This window comes from Vipera berus, assembly GCF_964194415.1.
Source record: "Vipera berus genome assembly, chromosome: 9".
In the NCBI taxonomy this organism is placed as follows: Eukaryota; Metazoa; Chordata; class Lepidosauria; order Squamata; family Viperidae; genus Vipera; species Vipera berus.
In genome coordinates, this window is record NC_138212.1 from 12,581,971 (window position 1) to 12,592,549 (window position 10,579).

General features: G+C 40.4%; 1 protein-coding gene across 4 annotated transcripts in view; it reads left to right on the forward strand.

Annotated features, from left to right (window-relative positions):
- TCEA3 (transcription elongation factor A3) overlaps positions 1-9,036 on the forward strand; it is a 52,841-nt gene extending 43,805 nt beyond the window's left edge. For 3 of the 4 annotated variants that reach the window (XR_014027308.1, XR_014027309.1, XR_014027311.1), the window contains 3 exons: positions 3,940-4,060; positions 4,845-4,948; positions 8,751-9,036. The gene's annotated coding sequence lies outside the window, so the exon portion shown is untranslated. The remainder of the gene's footprint in view (positions 1-3,939; positions 4,061-4,844; positions 4,949-8,750) is intronic. The other variant, XR_014027310.1, reaches the window with a different exon arrangement.
- Positions 9,037-10,579: the final 1,543 nt, after the last annotated feature.

Sequence of the window (10,579 nt, forward strand, 5' to 3'; positions counted from 1 at the left end):
ATTATCCTCCTCAGGTTGCGGCGATGGTGAGATTTTATTACTGTTTTCTTCCATATCTGCAGTTGTTTGTGTGGTACTATCGCATTTTTAGCTGGAATGTTACCATCAAATAGTATTTAGCAGAAAACCAAGAGATCCCAGGAGACATGGTTATGGAATCTACTTGGAGGCATCATTAAGGTCTTCTAAGGAGGTAGATGTGGCTTCCCAGGGGCTTGGCTAGAGCAGCAGAGATTCCTGCCCTTCTATTTCTGTTGCTGCCAGAGAACGGTTGATTATCATCAGAAGGGTATTAGCATAAACTCCAACTGTTTATCCTTACAGCTGTCTGATTTACAACAGAGATAAAAACAGCGTTAGGAAATAAAAGGTAGGGGGGCTGTTTGGAAGAAAGCAAACATTCTTTCCGAGCACTGAGGAATGAAAAGGGCAGAGCCACAGAATAATCCTTCTTAGAAACCGAGGTGGTAAAAATAATTTCCAGCCAGAGATGGAGCACTTTCTGAGGATGGCAGGAATAATCAGTGGAGGAGAGTCCTAAGCCAATGCATTCTTGAAATATGAGATCCGAGGAAATGTTTCTTCTGATGGAGCTCTAGAGCAGAAGCTGCCTGCTAAATGGGAGGGAGAAACCACGAGGGGTCCCCTCCCCACAGTGGTACCTGTCCTTCCTGTTGTGCCTTTTTGAGTAAGAAGAGGAGAGTAAAGAGGAGGGAAAGGGGCGGAAATGAACAGCAGCCCAGAAAAAAAAAGAATCAATCAACATGAATTGTGAGGCTAAATGAACTCTGGGCTAGCAGCATTTCACCAAATGAACAAGCAGCCTCAGGGAACATCCGCATTTGATTTAGTATTACCGAATCGGTTCAGATGTGTCAGTACTGTTTTATTCGAGAGAAAAGCTTTCCCCAACCTGATACCTCCCAGACAGGCCTCCAGTCCTCATGGATGCTGTCAGCGCAATTGCCTCTGCTAGCCACCAAGCAGCTGATGGGCGTGCCAGGAATTGTGGCACAGCTCAGCACTCCACAGGCTCACAAAACTCCAGAAAATTTAATAATTGGCTCTCAGGAGGTGATACAAGCTGGCTCCAGCACACCACTGCTCCCGGCTGTGTCGAGACTGCTTGTACTGGCATATTTTAGAAGTTGCAGCTCTGTCAGCCCTAGAAGGTAGACCAGACTAAGAATCGGACACCGTGTAGACCTAAAACTCCTTTTACAGGTAGTCCTCAGCTTATAACAGTTAATTTAGTGACCGGTCAAAGTTACAACGGCACTGGAAAAAATGTGACTTACGACCATTTTTCACTCTTTAGGACTGCTGCAACATCCCAGTGGTCACGTGATTTACATTCAGACATTTGGCAACTGGCTCATATTTATAACGTTTGCAGTGTCCCGGAGTCATGTGATCCTCTTTTGCGACCTTCTGGCAAGCAAAGCCAATAGGGAAGCCAGATTCACTTAACAAGTGGGTTACTAATTTAAAAATGTGCTTCCCTTATTCCCTCTCTTTGAATTGAATTGAATGCTTTATTTTATTTATTTATTTATTTTAATTCCATTTATATCCCGCCCTTCTCCGAAGAGTTGGCCAAATGTGATTAGATTCACAAGGAAGTTGTCTCTGGTGCAGAAGGAATTTTAACAGAATAATAATAGAATAACAGAGTTGGAAGGGACCTTGGAGGTCATCTAGTCCAACCCCCTGCTCAGGCAGGAAACCCTATACCATTTCAGACAAATGGTTGCCCAATCTCTTCTAAAAAACCTCCAGTGTTGGAGCACCCTCAACTTCTGGAGGCAATTTTCTTCATGTGAATTCAAGAGGTGAGCTGTCTGAAGCATTTTCACAAACCACTTTCTTGGCCTGGGCTTAAGTTTCAATTGTCTGCTAGTTGCCTTCATAATGGATCTTCCTTCTGTCCTTCAAGGTATTCTTCATACTCATGACAAGCCTTACACATCTGGAGATGCCAAGTTGGGTCCAATAAAAGGGAGAGGGTTGGAATCCTGGAATAGCATACAACATACCCTGAAATAACCCGGTTTCTGAATTTGCACACTGTGTTGAATTATATACTGATCTAATAGGCTTCATTTCTGCAGAGACACAGAAAGCAATCCAGGGTTAAAGCTGACCAAGATGAGCACATAGTCTTTGCTGATGACCGTGTTAAGCAATGATAAAACCAGCTTAGCTTGATGATGGTCAACAGAGTTTTTCAACAGAGTTTTTTTTTTTTAATTTAGCAAGTCCCCATCAAATGTCCTATCACAATCTGTCTATCAGGGAAAACAGCTAATATCTGAAGTTTTCTAGAGAGATGCTTCAAAACATTTAATCTTGGACTTCCTAATTGAGGAAGAAGGTTTGTAATTCAAGTTGAGATAGTCTGTCCCAGGAGGAGGTTGAACAAATAAAGGTGACAAGGTGTGATTAAGAGCAAGGCCACTTTGAGATGGCATCATCCATCTTATTTTTTAAAACTACTGGAGATTTTTTTCCCTTTTCTAAAACAAAGAATGTTTGAGCCTGCAATGTCTAGATGTTTGTAGGCCAAAACTACTAGTCCTATCCAAAGCAAAGGCCAATGTTCATTTCCCCTTCCTTCCTTCCTTCCTTCCTTCCTTCCTTCCTTCCTTCCTTCCTTCCTTCCTTCCTTCCTTCCTTCCTTCCTTCCTTCCTTCCCCTCTATCAATCTCAGCAAGTTTAAGATGTGTGGCCTTCAAGTCCCAGAATTCCTCAGCCCCATGCTAGCTAGAGAATTCTGGGAGTTGAAGTTCACATGTCTTAAAGTTGCTGAGACTGATAAACACTGATCCGGATGCTGCTGAACTACATCTCCCAGTAGCCACAACTAGCATGGTCAGTGATAGGAATCCCAATAATTTTAATTTTGCAACATTTGGGTGTGTGTGTGTGGTTCTTAGTCCCCCTCCTGTCCTCTGCTTTTGGCTTTTGTAGAAACTCCAATTTAAATAAAAAAGGAGAGTGTATCTGAAATATTTGCTTTCACCCTCTCCACACACATCTCCCTACTTTTCTCATTTTGTGTTTTTTCCCCTTCACTCTTCTCCCTGTATTAAATCAAGCAAATGTCTCTGCTGGGTGTAAGCAGAACAAGGAACAGTTTACAAGTGCTTTTGTAATATTAAGGGGAGACGAAAACTCTTGATGTGAAACATGCTAATTCAATCCCAACGGCAGCATTCATTGGCTGCAGAGGCATTTCTTTCCTCCTTCCCCCAGCCTCCCTTTTTTTTCTTTTCTTGGATTTATTGGTGAGCTGACAGACAAGATAGGAATTATTACCTTCATTATTATGTATTGATTTACAGAATACTTTTTTTGTTCTGCAGTGGAACACTTTACCTAGACAATCTCTCTCTCTCTCTGTCTCTCTCTAGAGAGAGAGGTAAATCTGTTGTCAGTCCAGGCTTGAAGATTCAGTGAATTAAATCAAGATATCCACGCTGGCTAGCGGCATATAACGGCTTCCATGGGCCTTGAGGATTTGTAAAGAAGAAGATGATTGCAGAGTGGGTGGGGCAATTTGCTCCAAGGTGGCAAGGCCATTTTTTTAAATTTTTTTTCCCCCTAGGATTTTTTTTTAAAGCGGGATAAGGCTAAATATTTTGCTTCTGCTTATCTTTTTGAATTAAGCCTAATGTTGGTTTACATTTTTGCTCTTCAAAAGCCAAACGCTCTAACTCTTCAGTGTGTTTCAAAAAGTGGAAAACGCAGTATCTAGAGGCTGTAAAAAAAAGGAAGACTTTTTTTGGGCAGTATGCAGCTTTGGGTCTAGTAGTTGCTGACTAGTTTAGTACCGGTGCTAAAATAGCGTAAGAACTGGATTCTCTAACACCCAAAATGGCAGGAGAAAAATACTAAGTCCATATTACACCCCTTTTTTTTCTACTGCCTTCGTTCAAGATTTACCAATAGCATGCAAATGGGATGTGTGGACGACCTTGGGGGAAGGAGGAGAAGAGATGCTGCCTAGAAAACAAGCAGACAAGACAGACGGAGCATCCCCAGTGTCTTAGCAGTCGGAGTAAGAAATTTACGAAGGACCCATCCTAATTGATTGAGACAGTTAAAAGTGGTAGAATATCAGGGTTCATTAGGAAAAGGAGAAATTTACATTTAGAATCAATGACATTAAAAAAGGATTTTGTCTGATTCAGGGAAAGATCAATGGGATCCAAAGACTTTAAACATTGAAGCTTCCCCCCCCCCCTCGCTTTTTCCTCCACATATTTTAAAGAAAAGGTAATCAAAGCATTAGATTTCCCCTAGGAGGGATAAACTTTCATTCCATATATAAAACCACTGAATGGATTGATGTGATGGATGAATGAATGGATATACATATAGATGTAGATAGATAGATGATAAATATATCTGGATAGATAGATGTAGATATAGATGTAGATAGATGATAGAGATAGAGATAGAGATAGAGATAGATGATAGATAGATGATAGATAAATAATATATATAGAGATATAAATTATAGATAGATGATAGATATGGATATAGATATATAGATAGATATAGATATTCATCCATGCATATACAGGAAGTCATTGACTAAACAATTTAGCAACAGTTTGAAGTTACAACAGCACTGAAAAAAAATGACCTATGACCTCTCACAGCCTCCCCATGGTCACATGATCAAAATTTAGACACTTGGCAACCGGCATGTATTTACAATGGTTGCAGAACCCCAAGGTCACATGATCATCCTTTGCCACCTTCCCAGCTGGGTTCCAACAAGCAGAATCAAATGTAGAAGCTAGATTTGCTTAATGACGACATGATTCACTTAACAGCTGCAGTGATCTGCTTAACAACTGGGGCAAAAAGAAGACTGCCACATCGGGCGTGACTCTCGTAACCGTCTTGCATAGCAGCAGAAATTCTGGCCCCAATTCTGGTGGGTAAATGAAGGATTACCTGTAATCTATTGTAAGCCCTGGAAGCAGGGATAGAATCAAGATCACGTGAAGCGTTAATACCACTTTACAATGCCTTGTAAGGCCACACTTGGAATACTGCATCCAGTTTTGGTCACCACAATGTACAAAAGATGTTGAGACTCTAGAAAGAGTGCAGAGAAGAGCAACAAAGATGATCAGGAGACTGGAGGCTAAAACATATAAGGAATGGTTGCTAGAATTGGGTATGTGTAGTTTAATGAAGAGAAGGACGAGGGGGTGACATGATAGCAGTCTTCCAATATTTGAGGGGCTGCCCCAAAGAAGAGGGAGTCAAGCTATTCTCCAAAACGCCTGAAGGCCAGACAAGAAGCAATGGATGGAAACTAACCAAAGAGAGAAGCAACCTAGAACTAAGGAGAAATTTCCTAACAGAATAATCAACCAGTGGAACAACCTGCCTCCAGAAGCTGTGAATGCTCCAACACTGGAAGTTTTTAAGAAGAGAGTGGACAGCCACTTGTCTGAAATGGTATAGGGTTTCCTGCCTGAGCAGGGGGTTGGACTAGATGACCTCCAGGGTCCCTTCCAACTTTATTATTATTATTATTATTATTATTATTATTATTATTATTATTATTATTATTATTATTATTATTATTATTCCATTTGATAGCATGGATATTTGTGGGCGGGGGTGGCACACAGATAGAGGAGAAAAATAATGAAAGAGCATAAGGGAGGAACAGCTGCTCACAAAACTATTATAGTGGTGACCTTGCTTCGTCCATTTGACTAAATTTGAAAGGTTTGAGGGAAGCCCGTTGCCCCTGGAGGTGTTTGACTAGATTAGGGGTCTGCAGCCTTGACAACTTTAAGACTTGTGGACTTCAGCTCCCAGAATTCCTCAGCCAGCATAGTTTCAAGTTGTCAAGGTTGCAGACCCCTGGACTATAGGTATGATCACGCTTCTCCGAGACATGCTCTTACAACTTCCTTTTTAGAGCCAAGAGTTAGATCAGTTACAATCTGAAGTCCCAATCTCCAGCCCTTAAAACGTGAGCACGAGAAGTTTCGTCCTAGGGCATCAACTTGACTTTCTTAGCATGTGCTCATGGCCTAAAGTGACATGGCCAAAGCTCCTTTTCCCCCTAAGAAAAGCCATGCAACTCATTTGTCATTTTGCATATGTATCATCACTGGCTACACTCCGAACACTGCACAGGCAATTCAGGTTGCCAGGGGGAAGAAGAAATGCGCAGATGGAGGAGGGCGCATAGCTCTCTGCCCCCATCCTGGTTAATCAGGCAATCTCTTGAACTTTGAGTGAATGAGCCCTTGAGCTACTTGAACGTCTTTTTTCTCCCTCCCCCCCCCTTCAAAATAAGCCTAATAAAAATGTTCAGTATCTGTAAAAACGCTAAATGTATCTTGGGTGAGATGAAAAACTCGGTGATTGGAGCAGGAGTGGAATGGATTCTCCTGAAAAAGAACGCAAGAAACCTGGATGTAGAGGACTTAAACCGCTGGGAATTCTTAGGCATATGTTAAGCTTAGGGCTGGACAATCTGTTTGGATTGCAGGCAAACACATTATATCATTGCGCAGGTGGTCCATGGCGTGCTCGCCTCACACATCTTCATTCTCATACATACCCACAGAGAGAGACCCAGAATACCACTTTATAATGCCTTGGTAAGATCACATTTGGATTTTTGCATCCAGTTTTGGTCACCACGATATAGAAAAGAATAGAGACTCTAGGAAGAATGCAGAGAAGAGCAACGAAGATGATTAGGGGTCTGGTGGCTAAAACATACGAAGAACAGTTCTAATAAAGGAGAATATTTGTAGCTCCGGGTTGACAGGAGGGGTCCTTGGTGCTCCCTAAACTTGCTTGTTTTCTTGCAGACGTTTCATTACCCAAACTAAGTAACATCATCAGTGCTAGTCTAGAAGAATGGTTGCAGGAATTGGGTTTGTCTAGTTTAATGAAAAGAAGGACTGGGGTGATATGGTAACAGTGTCCCAATATCTCAGGGGCTGCCACAAAGAAGAGGGGGTCAACCTGTTCTCCAAAGGACCTGAAGACAGAGCAAGAAGCAATGGATGGAAACTAATCAAGGAGAGAAGCAACCTAGAACTAAGGAGAAATTTCCTGACAGTGAGAACAATTAACTAGTGGAACAACCTGCCTCCAGAAGTGGTGAATGCTCCAATACTGAAGGTTTTTAAGAAGAGATTGGACAACAAGTGTCTGTGATGGTATAGGATTTCCTGCTTGAGCAGTGGGTTGGACTAGAAGACCTCTAAGGACCCTTCCAACTCTGTTATTCTGTGAATGAGACCTAGAGTTAGGTGCAAATTAGAATTTGTCTCTAAGCCTTTGCATTTTCCCTATTGTTGGATTTCTCAGTTATTCCAATGTAGTTTTCAGCTATTTAAAAACTCATTTAAAGATGTGTACTCTGGGAAAAAATGCTTTTTAAAAGATACATTGAAATAATTACCTTTTTTTGTAATTGGCGGGGGAATGCATTTTTTAAAGTAATGTCTGAGATTAATGCAAGACAGAAGCAGAGGAGTGAATATATATATATATATATATATATATATATATATATATATATATATATATATATATATATATATATATATATATATATATATATATATATATATATATATATATATATATATATATATATATATATATATATATATATATATATATATATATATATATATATATATATATATATATATATATATATATATATATATATATATATATATATATATATATATATATGAGAGTGACATGAAGTGGAGACAGAAGGTTTCATTTCTCATTAACAAATCCCCCTAGGATTCCAGGAACCACCAGTTTTACAGGCATACTGATTATTTTAACTCAATATACATTTTACTGAAATGTGAATGCATGGATATTATTTTTCTTTTCTACAGCTCTGAATAATGATTTTAATAAACATTGATCTGAAAACAATGGATTTCTGGACCAATGCAGATAGTTTCTGATTGTGGATAAAAATAACAAGACAAAATGCTTTCATTTCCATGGTCAAAATTTCATGATGTCATCAATTCTGATAAGATTTTGGTATTCTGGCCTAAGATTTCACCAAATTTAAGGCAGGCATACTAAGATCTATGAGACTTGGGAACCTCATAACATTTTAATAATTTTAAACAGCATTTGAAAATATAAATTGGTCGTTGGTGCTCTCTGAGCTTTGCTGTGTTCTTGGAAACATCAATGGTGATGCTGTTATCTAGTTGGGTAATGAAATGTCTGCAAGAAAACAACCAAGCTCAGAGAGTACCCTACTTGTCCTCTTCCTTCACCTCCACCTTCTCTCCTTCTCCTTCCTCCACTCCACAAATCCCCACTCCCTCCTAGCACTGATGTTGTTACCTAGTTGGGTAATGAAACATTTCCAAGAGAACAGCCCTCAGAGAGCACCAAGGACTCCACAGTTCAACCCTGAGCTACAAATAGTCCCTTCTACTGAAAGACAAAGATATTCTCTTAAGATGTTCATTGGCATCAACTTCCCTACCTCCTCAAAACAAAGTGGATCTCATCTATTCTCCTGGTTTTTGAGGTTTCTTTGTAATTACTGGGAAGGAACTTCATCTGGAGCGATTTATAGGTCCTTTCATTCAAAGTCTGCTGAGATAACAGAACATTAGCAATATAACACGGTAGTAAATGAACTAGAGAATTGCTCATGTCAGCATCTAAATGTTTAAATACTTCTTTCCCTTCTTTATCAGGTAGCTATGAAACACAAGTCTTGGGCTGGCAAAAACTCCAGAAGCATCAATCAGCCAAACTGTCACTTGAAATCAAAGCAGTAAAGCTCAACCTGACATCTTGGGAGCAGTGGTGTTAATAAGCCAAAAGCTTAGACATTTTTTTCCACATTTGCCTTGCCATTGAACTTGTGTTGGCCAAGCTTGGACCGTGTGCTAAAGCAAGAAGCTGAATTAATGAGTCTGTATTCTTTTTTTAGCCCCTGTTATTTCTAACTCTTCAATCAAACTTTATATCACTGTTGTCTGTACCTGGAATTATCATTATGGAATTTTGAGAATCCTGATTTGAATGGTGAATACAAAATGGTAGCTTTCTGGATTGTCCAACTAACCACAAGTTACATTCCAGGTCAGGGGTGTCAAACTCGCAACGTCGTGTGACATGTCGCAACATATCGTGACTTTTTTCCCATTGTCGGCAATGGGGTGGGCGTGGTTTATTGTCATTTTTTTACTGTGGGCACAACAACACACATCAAAAATGAAATTTAGTTGCCAGGTCTCAAAGTGAACACATACATGGCACACACCTAAACATACTATATACAACATAGGTGTATGGTATTTATATGGTTCCTGTTGTATGTGGCTTTTTATTTTATTTATTTTATTTTTATTTTAATCCCATTTATATCCCGCCCTTCTCCGAAGACTCAGGGCGGCTTACAATTTAAGCACAAACCGATGTGCTTAGCAATAGCCTTCATTCTATGTATATGCCTGCTTATTAGGGTTTCCCCCCCTCCAAGCGGCATTATTACAAGTCAGCTTATTGCCCCCAACAGTCTGGGTCCTCATTTTACCTACCTTTGGAAGGATGGAAGGCTGAGTCAACCTTGAGCCTGGTGGGACTCGAACCTGCACTAATTGCAGGCAGCTGGTGTTACTTAAGGAGGCATTAGCCCACTGCTCCACCAAGGCTCTTTTAGATGTTGATTGAGATGTTGATGGCTGTTGTTTGCTTGTGCTGCCAAGTCCTTGCCTCCTAAGTACTTAATAAGCTGGAGATAAATCAACACTCCCCTTGATTGATGAAGGGACCATTTCTCGGGCTTCAATCACTTCCCTGGCTACTTTTGTGCCTGCTCATCCAACGGCCTTATCTCACCCTGTTGGGATCATGAAAATCAAGAAAATTGCTACGCTGGAGAACTAAAATATCCATCCATCCATCCATCCATCTATATATCCATACTATACATTCCCTTCTTCCCTCCAGGAGTTCAAGGTGACATTCTTTTAGGTCTCTTCTGTAATTTGTCCCATAACAACCCTGGGGTAATTTGGACCGAGAGAGAATTGCTTCTCCAAATTTAACAAGTGAGCTTCCATGCTAATCTTAACCGTCACATTCAATTGACTGATGTTATTTCCCTACTCCAGATCCACAAGGATTACTCCTGCTATCCCAGTGACAAAGGCCGTGTTGTGTCCAGAGGATGGCAGTGTGTTGGGTCTTACCCATGACACGGGAGTCTGGTCTGGAATGAACGAATAAATAACTAGGAAGAAGCAGAGAAACAACACTGTTGACAAAAGTACCTTGGAGGTACCTCGGTGATCACGTATAGCAGCAGCTGTGGGAAGTAGTGGATTCAGAGAATTGCCTCCAGCACTTCAAAGAAAATGTGTTTTCAGTCTGCTGTGTAGTTGGGCAGGAAAAAAAATGTATAAGGATTCAAATAGGAGATGACTGGCATTCCTGAGGCTAGAAATGAGAAGAGCAAATGGAAGAAGACACAAAGGCTTATGAGATCTGTGTCTTTTGTGTTTCTCTCTACCCGATT